This window comes from Tamandua tetradactyla, chromosome 16 (genome assembly GCF_023851605.1).
Source record: "Tamandua tetradactyla isolate mTamTet1 chromosome 16, mTamTet1.pri, whole genome shotgun sequence".
In the NCBI taxonomy this organism is placed as follows: Eukaryota; Metazoa; Chordata; class Mammalia; order Pilosa; family Myrmecophagidae; genus Tamandua; species Tamandua tetradactyla.
In genome coordinates, this window is record NC_135342.1 from 39840229 (window position 1) to 39852979 (window position 12751).

The window sequence follows — 12751 nt, forward strand, 5'->3', positions numbered from 1 at the left end:
AGTAGAAAAGGCACTGGCTTGAGAATCAAAACGCAGTATTTAGACTTGTTTCTGCCATTACCTGTGGTGTTACCTTGAGCCAATCACTCCGTCTCTCCAAAGCGCATCAGCAGAAATAGGATTCTTGGTCCAGGTGACCCCAAACCTTTCACTACCAAGAATCAAACACTCTCACTGACACACACATAATTGGGTGGATATTTTCAAAGAGTATCAAATTACAATTATTAAGTAAAAGTATATTTTCCTGATTTTATTAATCAAACGCAACTATAACCTCTAATAGTAATCGCCAACATTTATTGAGGACTAAGGGCAAAGTGCCCTGCTGCATACTTTACCTGTATTATCTTATTTAATCTTCAAAGACCACGCTACAAGAGTAATATAGTAGTAGTCCCATTTTTCATAGTAAGGTAGTGATTTTTACCAAGAATTCAAGTAACTTGCCATTTTAACCCAGCAGAGCTGGCGTTTTTAGCAGTCAGCCTCCAGAAGTAGCTCTGCTGGACCATCACTAATCCAAGGTGAGGTCAGTCCAAGGTAGCAGAGGTCACCGGGACACTAAGTGGGATATATCTCACAGAGGACAAAGATCCTTTTCACGGCAGTTTACCTGTGCAGTCTAACTGCAGATACAGCATTTCCATTCATTGCCTTCAAGGAAAACCTTGGGTTAAAGTCTCTCAGATCCCTTACAGCTCAAGCGAAATAGAGTCAGGAGAAATGACTGTGGAAACCTGCATTTAATTCAGCTAACTTCTCCAGTAAGCAAGATCTCTTTGACTGGTGAGTACAGAGTCTGATCTTACATTTATTCTTTCATTGAAGAAATATTTATTGAGCTCTGTGAGGGATCCAACTTGAAAATAAAATCAAGACTAGCACCAGGCCTTGAGGACTAAGGTAGCTTTCTCATAATTTACCTATTTAACCTTTCCACTCCCAAACCCCACAAGTGACAAGAGTTCTCAGCATGCATTTCCCTCACCACTGGAGGCAACATAGCTCTCTTCTTGTTGAATTATTATTTCATCAACCCTCAAGTCAACACACAAACCAGTGCTTCTGGAAAAGTCTTGAAAAAGAAGAAGAGACAAAAAAGCACCTACGCTATTGCAAAAAAAATTCCATTAAGGACAAATTATTTATTGAACTGGATACATTTGCTATACACAGCCATTCTCATTTCCAAACCTATGTCAACATTTATTCATTATTTGCTCAGATTATATCAAAGATTTTCAGAGTTTTCCCCAAAGTGGACACATTTTAGGAACACACATTTCTCGGGCGTTTGCTTCCCTTCCTCCCCCCACAACCCCACCCTACCCCCCCACCATTCTAAGGAAATCATTTTGTCTTTCCTCCTTTCCAATCCCTCCACTTGTGGCCCGTTAAAACTTCCCTAAGGTCACTTGCTGTCCCGTCTTTTTTTATATATTCATTCTCTTCCTCACCACTAGGTCCTTACACTCTATCTACAAATGTGCTCAAAACTGCCCTCCCAAAAGAACTTCCCAAAGCCCAAAACAACCTTGAGATGCCGTCCTCACGTTTTTTTCCTCTGTAGCAGCAAAATTCTCAGGACTAGCACCAGAAGCCCCCTCCGGAGGCCTTTTCCCATCCCATTACCCTCCACCCAGCAGCAGCATTTAATTTGGCTCCCACCCCACCTTGATAAAGTCTTCGCACCGTTACCCTTTGGGTCCGCACTCACCTGATTCCTCTTCTAGTTCCGTGACTGCTGTTCTCCTTCCTGGACTCATTCTTCTTCCTCTCCTCATAATCCCTAAATCTAGGTGATTCCCAGAGGCATAGCTGAGTCCTCCTTACTCTGTAATTGACATAAAAGACTGAAGAGGACCAGCTGGAGATGGTGGCAATCGCCATGACCATACAGAGAAGTGAACTTGCTAATCCACTTGACAAGTATTTATTGAGTATAAACTGTTTGCCAGGTACTGTTCTAGGTTCAAGGGAGACAGACAAGTTTCCACCTTCATAGTCTAGTTGGGGATACGCAATAGGCAAGTGAAAACATAATAATGATAAATGAACAAGCTTACTTCTAGATTACAAAAAATACTAAAAGTAAAATACAATGATGTGATAGGGAAACATGTGTGGTAAAGACTGGTTCAGATTTTTGTGTGAAAAATCTCGATTTCAAAATGTTAACGAATGAAAAATATTTTCAACACTATGCAAGCCAAGCAGAGCTCTTTTCATAGGCCAAATGTGGCCCATGGTCCACCAGATTTCAACTTCTGCTCTAAGTCCCAGCTACAAAGTCTAATCCACAGACCAGGAGCTTGCTGAAAATGTAGAGTCCCCACTCCCATGCCCACCTGTACCCCAACTGCACACCCCAGACCTTCTGAATCAGAATCTACATTTAACAAGAACCTCAGTCCCAGGAGATCATTCACACTTGGTAGAAAAACCTTCAGATCTGACCTCTCTCCTAAGGCTGTTTCAATTTTTATCTTCCTGCTGAAAGCTTGAACAGGTATCCTTGCCCTAGATTCACATTCACTATGCTGCAAAGCCAAACTTAAGTCCAGCCCATCCTTTAGTTTATACAGCTCTCATTTCATCCCCCTTCCAGCCACCACCTCTCCCATTCGGGCGGGCAGGCCACCACATCTTGGAAGTCACTTCTTCTGAGAAGCCCTCACCCACCCCTTCACCCCATCCACTGCCTCCAAAATTAATTGAGCCCCTCTTGCTCCTCCTAGGACAGGGTCTCAATCTTAAATGTCCAGAAAGGCCAGACAGGAAACATGAAGGAGTGAAGTAGACCTTCTGTACATAAAAGGGGCATGGTGGGGAGCTGGGCTCAGTGTTGCCATATTGATCTTTCAAAAGAAGCCACAAATCCACATTTTTTAATGAGAAGTTTCCCATTTAAAATGTTGGCAACTGGGGTGCATGGGTGGTTCGGTGGTTGAATGCTTGCCTTTCATGTGGGAGATCCAGGTTCGATTCCCGGACCATGCACGCCCCCCCAAAAAGAAAAAATGTTGGCAACTGTGTCCTTCAACTGATGAATGGATAAATAAAATGTGGTACTGTGCCAGTTTGATCTGTGGTATACCCTAGAAAAGCCATGTCGTTTAATCCTCATTCAATATTACTGGGTGGAAGCTATTTGGTCATCCATGGAGATGTGACACACCCAATTGTAGGTGGTAACTTTTGATTAGATGGTTTCCATGAAGGTGTGTCTCCACCCATTCAAGGTGAACTTGCTTACTGGAGCCCTTTAAGAGGGATCCATTTTGAAAAAAGCTTAAGAGTCGTGAGAGCCCATGCAGTCAGAGACCTTTGGAGATGAAGAAGGAAAACACCCCTGGGGTAGCTTCATGAAGCAAAAAGCCGGGAGGGAAAGCTAGCAGACATTGCCATGTTCACCATGTGCCTTTCCATTTGAGGGAGAAACCCTGAACTTCATAGGCCGTTCTTGAGTGATGGTAACCTCGTGTTGGTGCCCTAATTTGGGCATTTTCATGCCCAAATTAAGAACTGTAAACTTGCAACTTAATAAATTCCTTTTTTTAAAAAGCCATTCTTTTTCTAGTGTATCACATTCTGGCAGCTTGCAAACTAGAACAAGTATATACACACAATGGAATATTATTCAGCTGTAAAAAGGAATGAAGTCCTGATACATGTGGCAGCATGGATAAACCTTGAAGACATCATGTTGAGTGAAATAAAGCCAGAAACAAAAAAGACAAATATTGTATAATTTCACTGATTTGAAACAATTAGGATAAGCAAACTTGTAGAGACAGAATCTAGAAGATAAGTTACCAGGGACCTGGAGACGGTGATAGGGAAAAGGAAATTAAGGCTTAAAATGTACAGGGTTTCTATTTGGAATGATGGAAATGTTTTGGTAATGGTTGATGTGATGGTAGCACAACATTGTGAATGCAATTAACAGCACCAAAATATATATCTGAATACAATTAAAAAGGGAAATGTTAAATTGTACCTATGGTAACAGAATGAAGCTTTTTTTTAATCCACGGAACTACACTACAGAAACAATGAACCTTAAGTGAAACCATGGACTTTAATTAATTGCGTAACTAGTAAAATGTGCTATCATCAAATATTCCACCCCAATGCAAGGTGGTGGTGGTGGGGTGGTATATGTGAGTCCTGTGTTTTATGCATGATTGTTCTATAAACCCACAACTTCTCTAACAAATGGGGAAAAATGTTGGCAACTGATTTTTAAAAATGTAAACACCATGCCAGCCAAATAAGTCTATCTGTAGACTGCCAGTTTGCAAGTTCTGAGACAAAGTTCACTTGTTACACAGAGTCTGAGGCTGCAAGTTCTTTGAAGAGAAGTACCATGTCATATACATCTTTATATGTCTGGCATCAACTATTAACCCAGCCTAATAAAAGGGTACACTAAATTAATACTGTTCCTTTTATGTGATGTAATATTGCAATGTCATTAGCCAAATGGTTCAGGTTTGGTCAGGCAACCAGGGATCTGGGCCATTTTTGCTGCTGCTGTCCAAAAGCCTCCAGAAACCATTAATTTATTACCTGAGTCAGGGATGGTGAAAGCGGCCTCTGTTTGGGCCCCCAAACCGGTTTGCCAGCTTCCCCAAGAACAGAAACATCTGCTAGGGTGGTGAGTTACTTTGTTCCCACTTTAGGTTGTTCCTGTACACTCATGTGAATGATGGCAGAGAGCAGATATGCACCAGGATAGACAGTGCATTTCCTAAGCAGCAAGGAAGAGTAGGGAAAACCTGCAGTTCCTGGAGGGATCCCATCAGGGTGAGGCTTGTCCTACCACTTCCAGTTTTACAGAGCTCCAATATGGGCCTGGGGCAGGACTAAGCATCTTCAGTAGAAGTGAAGGTAGCCCATGATGTCCAGTCTCCCAGGGAGAGAGGAGACACCAGGTCCCTGCTACTCTGATTTGAAGTTAGGGCTCCCATTGACCAAAAGAAAAACTAAAGTCAGGCCTGAATCATGGCTTGTGTTTTCCACTAGAGGGCAGCTTGAACTTTGGAAAGAAAATAAATCTGTAACACTCTGTCAAATGTTGCAAAGTCCTTCCAACAAGTTTTCTCCCAAGCCTGGAGACCTAGTGTGAGGCCCTGCGGAAGAAAGGGGAACCAATGAACCCAGCCCTTGCCTCTTGGAGCCAACAGGCCAGTGGGGGAGCAGCATATTGCACAATAGAATACCCAATGAACATAAATTCAGAACCTGGGCCAGTGCCATTAGGCGCGGCCGCTGTCAGGAGAGAATGAATATCCTAGATAGGCCCTCAGCACTGGAGGCCTTGGGAATTTTGGACTACAACCCTCTGTGAGGTGGAAACAGCCACTGCCGGGGGTGGGGGCAGAGTTCAGGAAGAAGGAGGGCTGGGGGAGAGAGGAATTTGGGACTGAGGGTGAGGAGATCCAGAGAGAGAGGGAAATCCCAGCTCTGGAAGCACTGAAGCAGGAAAGAGTTTGGAGTTGTTCCAGAAACACAAGAGTCCTTGAGGTTTCAACCCGGAATGTGAGGTAGGGAGGAGCATCTGGAGATGAGATTGCTGGAGTAGTCACGCCTCAAAGACCATCCTAAAAGTTCACATTTGAAGATAGAAACTACTCCATTGTCCATCAACAAATGAATGGTTAAACAAAATGTGGTACATTCACAAAGTGGAATATTATTTGGCCATAAAAAAGAATGAAGTTCTGAGACATGCTGCCACATGAAAGAACCTTGAAAACATGTTAAGTAAAATTAGCAACACACATAAGGATAAAAATTGTATGAAATCACTTATAAGAGATGTCTAGAGTGATTCAGTGGTAGAATGCTCGCCTTTCATGTGAGAGACCCGGGTTCGATTCCTGGACCAAGCACCCCCCCCCCAAAAAAGAGAGAGATGTCTAGAAATAGCAAACGTTTAGAGATAGAAAGTAAGTTAGAAGTTACCACATGATAGAGGAAGGGTAAAGTGTAGCCAACAAATTTTGTTGGCTAAGGAATATGCTTAAATAAAACAAATAAAATTTTTAAAAATGAAAAATAATTTTTTTAATTCATATTTTATTCTGTACATAGTGACACGCCATTGACAGCCTTCAAGGAGAGTAGAGGTGGCCTGACTGATGCTCTGGCAAGCACATCTGGCTGCCGTACGGAACACATTGCCAAGTGACTTTAGTGGTTTGGTACATGTGGCTCCTGCCCACAATTTTTATGTTAGACTAACAGAAATACCCCACATTTGCAGAGTGCTTTCTAGTTCACAGTAGTCATTTTAATCTCCAGCCTTTTTCCCCTTTTTTCCAACCTTACCATGAGATGATTTTATACACATTTTATACTAGAGGAAATTTGTGAATGAGTTCTCAGAATTGCCCAAAGACAGAGAAATTAGTAACTGATTTGCAGTTCTGGGCTCTCTTAGTTTTTGGCTTTAGCTATTTGGTCCAGGTATATATACTTGTCTGCATACATCTAGCAAAAGTGGATCCCATATCCTGGACTTCAAACTCCTGCATAGAAGAGGTGAGATATACCTAGGGACCAGTGTAGAACAGAACTGAAAAGTCGTAAAAAGCTTAAGAAGAGGAGAAATAAGTCAGTGTCCACTGATCTGCCTCTCACTCCAACCCTTGCACACCCCAGACCTACCCAGCCCAAGGTTAATGGCTTATACTGGACCCACAGTAGGAATACACTGGTGCTTTCATGTGTAACAGGGACTCAAGGATTGGAGAGACAGGGGTGGCTGGAATTTAGAGGGAGGAGTACTAGGAGAAATTCCTGATCACAAAATCAGCTCCAGAAACCTGTTTAGGAACCCCCTCTAGTCTGTATTCCACACATAAAAAGGGTGAAACTACAAGAGGCTGGGCAAAGAAGCTGTAAGTTAGATAGTTATCACAGCTAATACAGGAGTGGGAGACATTTGAGTGAGGACTCCCCAAAGGTCTTTTACCAAGAATATACAAAGAACTCTCAAAACTCAACAGTAAAAATACAAACTATCCAATTAGAAAATGGGCAAAAAAAAAAAAGTGAACAGAAATTTCACCAAAAAGGATAAACAGATGGCAAATAAACACATGGAAAGATATTCAATATCATTTAACCATTAGAGAAATGCAAATTAAAATTACAAGATAATACCATGCAACTATAATACACTGGTTCTGTGATGTGTAACAGGGACTCAAGGATTGGAGAGACAGAAGTGGCTGAAATTTAGAGGAAGGAATACTAGGAGAAATTCCTGATCACAAAATCAGCTCCAGAAACCTGTTTAGGGCCTCCCTCTAGTCTGTATTCCACACATAAAAAGGGTGAAACTACAAGGGGCTGGGCAAAGAAGCTGTAAGTTAGATAGTTATCACAGCTAATACAGGACTGGGAGACATTTGAGTGAGGACTCCCCAAAGGTCTTTTACCAAGAATATACAAAGAACTCTCAAAGCTCAACAGTAAAAATACAAACACTCCAATTAGAAAATGGGCAAAAAAAAAAAATGAACAGAAATTTCACCAAAAAGGATAAACAGATGGCAAATAAACACATGGAAAGATATTCGATATCATTAGCCATTAGAGAAATGTAAATTAAAATTACAAGCTAATACTGATTGGCTAAAATAACAAATAGTGCTACCAATGGATGCTGGCAAGAATACAGAGAAACTGGATCACTCATACGTTGCCGGTGGGAATGTAAAATGGCACAGCCACTGTAGGAAAGTTTGGCAGTTTCATTAAAAACTAAACATGCAGGGGTGCAGGGGTAGTTCAATGGTAGAATTCTCGCCTGCTAGGAGACCCAGATTCAATTCCTGGCCCATACACTGACTCCTGCCCCCAATGAAAAAATTCAACAATTGGTGCTGCAGTAATGGGATAGTCACATGGAGAAAGAATGAAATCTGATCTCCTCCATACAGCATACAAAAAAAAAAAAAAAACCAAACATGTGGAAACTTACAGGAAGATGGTGGCATACATAGACTGGAATCACCCCTGCTCCATAGAACAAGATAGGGAACAGGAAAGAATAGCTGTGACTGCAGTTCTGGTGGGGCGAGTAATTGAAGACAGCCTCAATACTTCATAGGAATGAGAGAGGCAGGGAGATCAGAATGGAGAAAGCAGGGTGGATGTGATCAGCTGTGACCCCGACAGGCAGTGGGCAGCAGCATGCAAAGAGGTATGGATCCAAGGGAACCGGCCATCCCTCTACTCCAGCCTGCCCCAGCTGTTGGCTGGGGACACATCCCCGTGCAGCTCCCAGTTGGCGGTGCCCACAGGGAGCTCAGAGGCATGCCTAGCTGTCCACTGTGAACAACCATGCCCTTGGATGCTGGGCAGTCACCCAGCTAGGCACCACAAATAGCCATCATGTCAGGCGAGGTACATAGCAGATCAGCCAGGAGCCAGGTGCTGCAATCAGCTCCCCTGTCATGTGTACTGGGCGCAGCTCCAACCTCCCCCACCCCCCACGTGGCCAAGAAGGCCATCCTTCCAGCCAGTCACTGCAGTCTGGGAGGGGCAGGTCTGAGTGGAGATGCCTCGGGAGCACCACCTGCTGGGAAGAAGAAATAAGTGCAGTCTGGCAAAATCCCTACCTGCCTAGGTTTGTTTTGCTTGTCTCTTTTTTCTATATGTTTTATTATTATTATTATACTTTTCATTTTATTTATATATATTTGCATTTTTATTGATTTTTTTATTTTTAATTTATTTTATAAATTTTCTCTCCCTTCTGTGGGCATCTGACTGAGTTCATTCCAATTACCTTGGGGTATATCTGGCTGACTTCAGGCCTACTACAGCTGGGGCATGTTTTTTATATATATTGGGGGGGGGGGGGTGCTGCATGTGCTGGGAATTGAGCCCAGGTCTCCCAATAGGCAGGCAGGCATTCTGCCACTGAACTACCCATGTACCCCTGCATAGCTTTTAATGAACCCTCAAGTGGAATTGTGATCCCTATGTGAAATCTGGGCTTGGTTTGGTGGGGAATTACTGACAAGCCAAGTGCAAAAGGGACTTTTCAACACAAAACCAAGTAAATAAAAACTTTAGATGAGTGAAAGAAACAAACTTGCAAAATAACCTTATTAAAATAAACAAATGCCCTGAACACAACAGAAAATCACAAAGCATGTGTAGATACATGCAGAAATGGTCAGCCAAAAAAACAAATCCAAACACCAGAAGGGACACAGAATAGAGAACAACTACTCAAGGATACTTATAAAGAAATAAAGGATATCAGGAAGACACTAGAAGAGCATAAAGAAGGATTTGCAATATTGAATAGAAAAATGGCAGATTTCACAGAGATGAAAGAGAGAGTATGCCAAATTAGAAATGTACTAGAGATGCACAATAGCACGTGCAGATTCGAAGAGGCAGAAGGAAGAATAAGTGAACTAGAAGACAGGACAATTGAACCAGAGTGTGTTAAAGAACAACTGGCAGGAAAGGTGGAAAAAATGGAACTGTGTCTTAGGGAAACGACGGACAACAAAAGGCGCACAAGTATAAGAATCATTGGTGTCCTAGACAGAGAAGAGTAAAGGGCTGGGAAAGTTAGTAGAAGATAAAACTGGGGTAAGCTTCTCAACCATTATGAAAGGCATAAATATGCAAATCAAAGAGGCCCAACAAACTTCAAATAGAATAAATCCAAATAGGCCTACTCCTAAGACACACATTCATAAAATTGTCAAATTTTGAAGAGAAGCAGAAAACAGCACGAGAAAAGCAATCTACCGATACAAGGTAAATCACATAAGACTGAGTTTGGATTACATTTGAGTAGGCAAGAAGGCAGTGGTATGATATATTTAAGATCTTAAATGAGAACTCCTTCCAGCCAAAAATTCTTTATCCAGCCAAGTAAAAACTGAAATGGAGATTAAAATCTTCAAAGACTGAGAGAATTAGTCAGCAAGAGACTTACCATAAAGGAGTTAGTAAAAGAAGTCTTGTCAGCTGAAAAAGAAAGACAGGATGAAGAGGTCTGGAGGAGGGCACAGAATTGAAGAGTACAAGTAAGAGTAATTTGAAGGATAAGGAGAGAGAGAGGTAAAAGAATATAGAGATCTGACAAATAAAAACTGAAGGATAAGATGGTAGATTCAAGAACTGCTTTAACATGAATTACTTGGAATGTTAACTGACTAAACTCACCAATTAAAAGATACAGATTAGCAAAATGAATTAAAAAATATAATCCATCTATATACTGTTTACAAGAGATGCATTTTAGACCCAAGTACACAAACAGATTGTGAAAGGATGGAAAAAGATGTTTTATGCAAGCTGTAGCTAAAAGAAAGCACACATAACTATACGGATATCAGATAAAATAGACCGTAATGTAAAGTCAGCATAATAGACAAAGAAGGATACTATATGCTAATAAAAGAGACAATTCACAAAGAAGAAATAAAAACCATAAATATTTATAATCCAAATAAAGGAACTCCAAAGTACATGAGGCAAACATTGGCAAAACTGAAGGCAGCTATATACATTTCAACAATAATAGTGTGAGGCTTCAAAAACTATTCTCCACTATAGGTAGAACAACAGGATGCAGGATTAACAAGGAAATAGAGAACCTAAACAATGTGACAAATGAATTAGACCTAACAGCATATATAAATTATTGCACCCTGAAACACCAGGATATGCACTCTTCTCTAGTGCACATGGAATGTTCTCCAGGATAGACCATATGCTGGTACATGAAACAAGTCTTTAAAAATTTAATAAGATTGAAATTATCCAAAGCACTTTCTCTGACCACAATGGAATTAAGCTGGAAATTAATAATCACCAAAGAACCAGAGCTTTCACATTTTTATGGAGATTAAACGCCACACTCTTAAATAATTAGTGGGTCAAAGAAGAAATTGCTAGAGAAATTATTAAATATCTAGAGACAAATGACAATGAGAATACAACATATCAGAACTTATGGGATACAGCAATGGCAATCCTGAGAGGGAAATTTATTGCCATAATTGGCTATATTAAAAAAACAAGAATGAGCAAAAATTGAGGACTTAACTGCTCACTTGCAGAAATTAGAGAAAGAACAGCAAACCATCCCCAAAGTAAATGAAAGAAGAAAAATAACAAGGATTAAAACAGAAATAAACAAACTGGAGAAGAATAGAAAGAATCAACAAAACCAAAAGTTGTTTCTTTGAGAAAATCAGTAAAATTGCTGGATCTCTAGCTAGACTGGCAAAGAAAAAATGAGAGCGGATGCAAATAACCAAGATAAGAAATGAGAAGTCATTACTTCTTATGATGATAAATGAGAGGGCATCATTACCACAGATCCTGGAAAAAAATTTAAATCATAGGAGAATGCTATGAACAACTATATGCAAACAAACTAGACAACTTAGATGAAATGGACAAATTCCTAGAAACACATAACCCATCTATACTGACTTGAGAGGAAATAGAACATTGAAACAAACCAATCACAAGAAAAGAGATTCAATCAGTCATCAAAAATCTTCCCACAAAGAAAAGCCCAGGGCTAGATAAAACTCACAGGGGAGTTTTATCAAACATTCGGGAAAGAAGTGACACCAATCCTACTTAAACCTTCCAAAAAATTTTGAGGAAAAAGAAATACTACCTAACTCATTTTATGAAGCTAACATAACTCTAATATCAAAACTGGATAAAGACACTGCAAAAAAGCAAAACTATAGCTCAATCTCCCTAATGAACATAGATGCAAAAATTCTCAACAAAATATTAGGAAGTCTAATCCACAGACACATTAAAAGAATTATATGTCACAACCAAGTGGGATTTATACCAGGAATGCAAGGGTTGTTCAACACAAGCAAACCAATCAACATAATACAGCACATTAACAAATCAAAAGGGAAAAATCACACGATCATATTGATTGACGTTGAAAAAAGCATTCAACAAAATTCAGTATCCTTTTCTAATAAAAACACTTCCAAAGGTAATAATCAAAGGAAACTTCCTCAATATCATAAAGGTATATACAAAAACCTCCGTAGTCAGTATCATACTTAATGTTGAGAGACTGAAAGCCTTTCCCCTATATTCGGAATGAGACAAGGATGCCCACTGTCATCACTATCATTCCATGTTGTATTAGAAGTCCTAGCTAGAGTGACTAGACACAGAGAAAGAAAGAAAAGGCATCCAAATAGGAAAGGAAGAAGTATAGCCTCTATTATTTGCAGATGACATGGTCCTGTACTTGGAAAACTCTAAGAAATCTATGACAAAGCTACTTAAGTGAATAAACAAAATAAGCAAAGTTGTGGGATACAAGATTAATGTACAAAAATCAGTAATGTTTCTATATACAAGTAAATGACCTATCTGAGGGGACAATTAAGGAAAAATTCCATTCAAAATTGTGACCAAAAGAATCAGATTTCTAAGGATAAGCTAACCACGGATGTCAAGGACTTGTACACAGAAAACTACAAAACATTGCTAAAAGAAATGTTCATGGATAGGAAGGTTAAATGTCATGAAGATGTCAATTCTACCCAAACTGATCTACAGATTCAATGCAAAATCTGTAGATTTCATAATCAAAATCCCAATCAAAATCCCAATGACATACTTTGAAGACTCGAAAAAGCTAGTTATTAAATTTATTTGGAAGGAAAAGAGACCCCAAATAGCTAGATACTCTAAAAAAAAAAAAAGC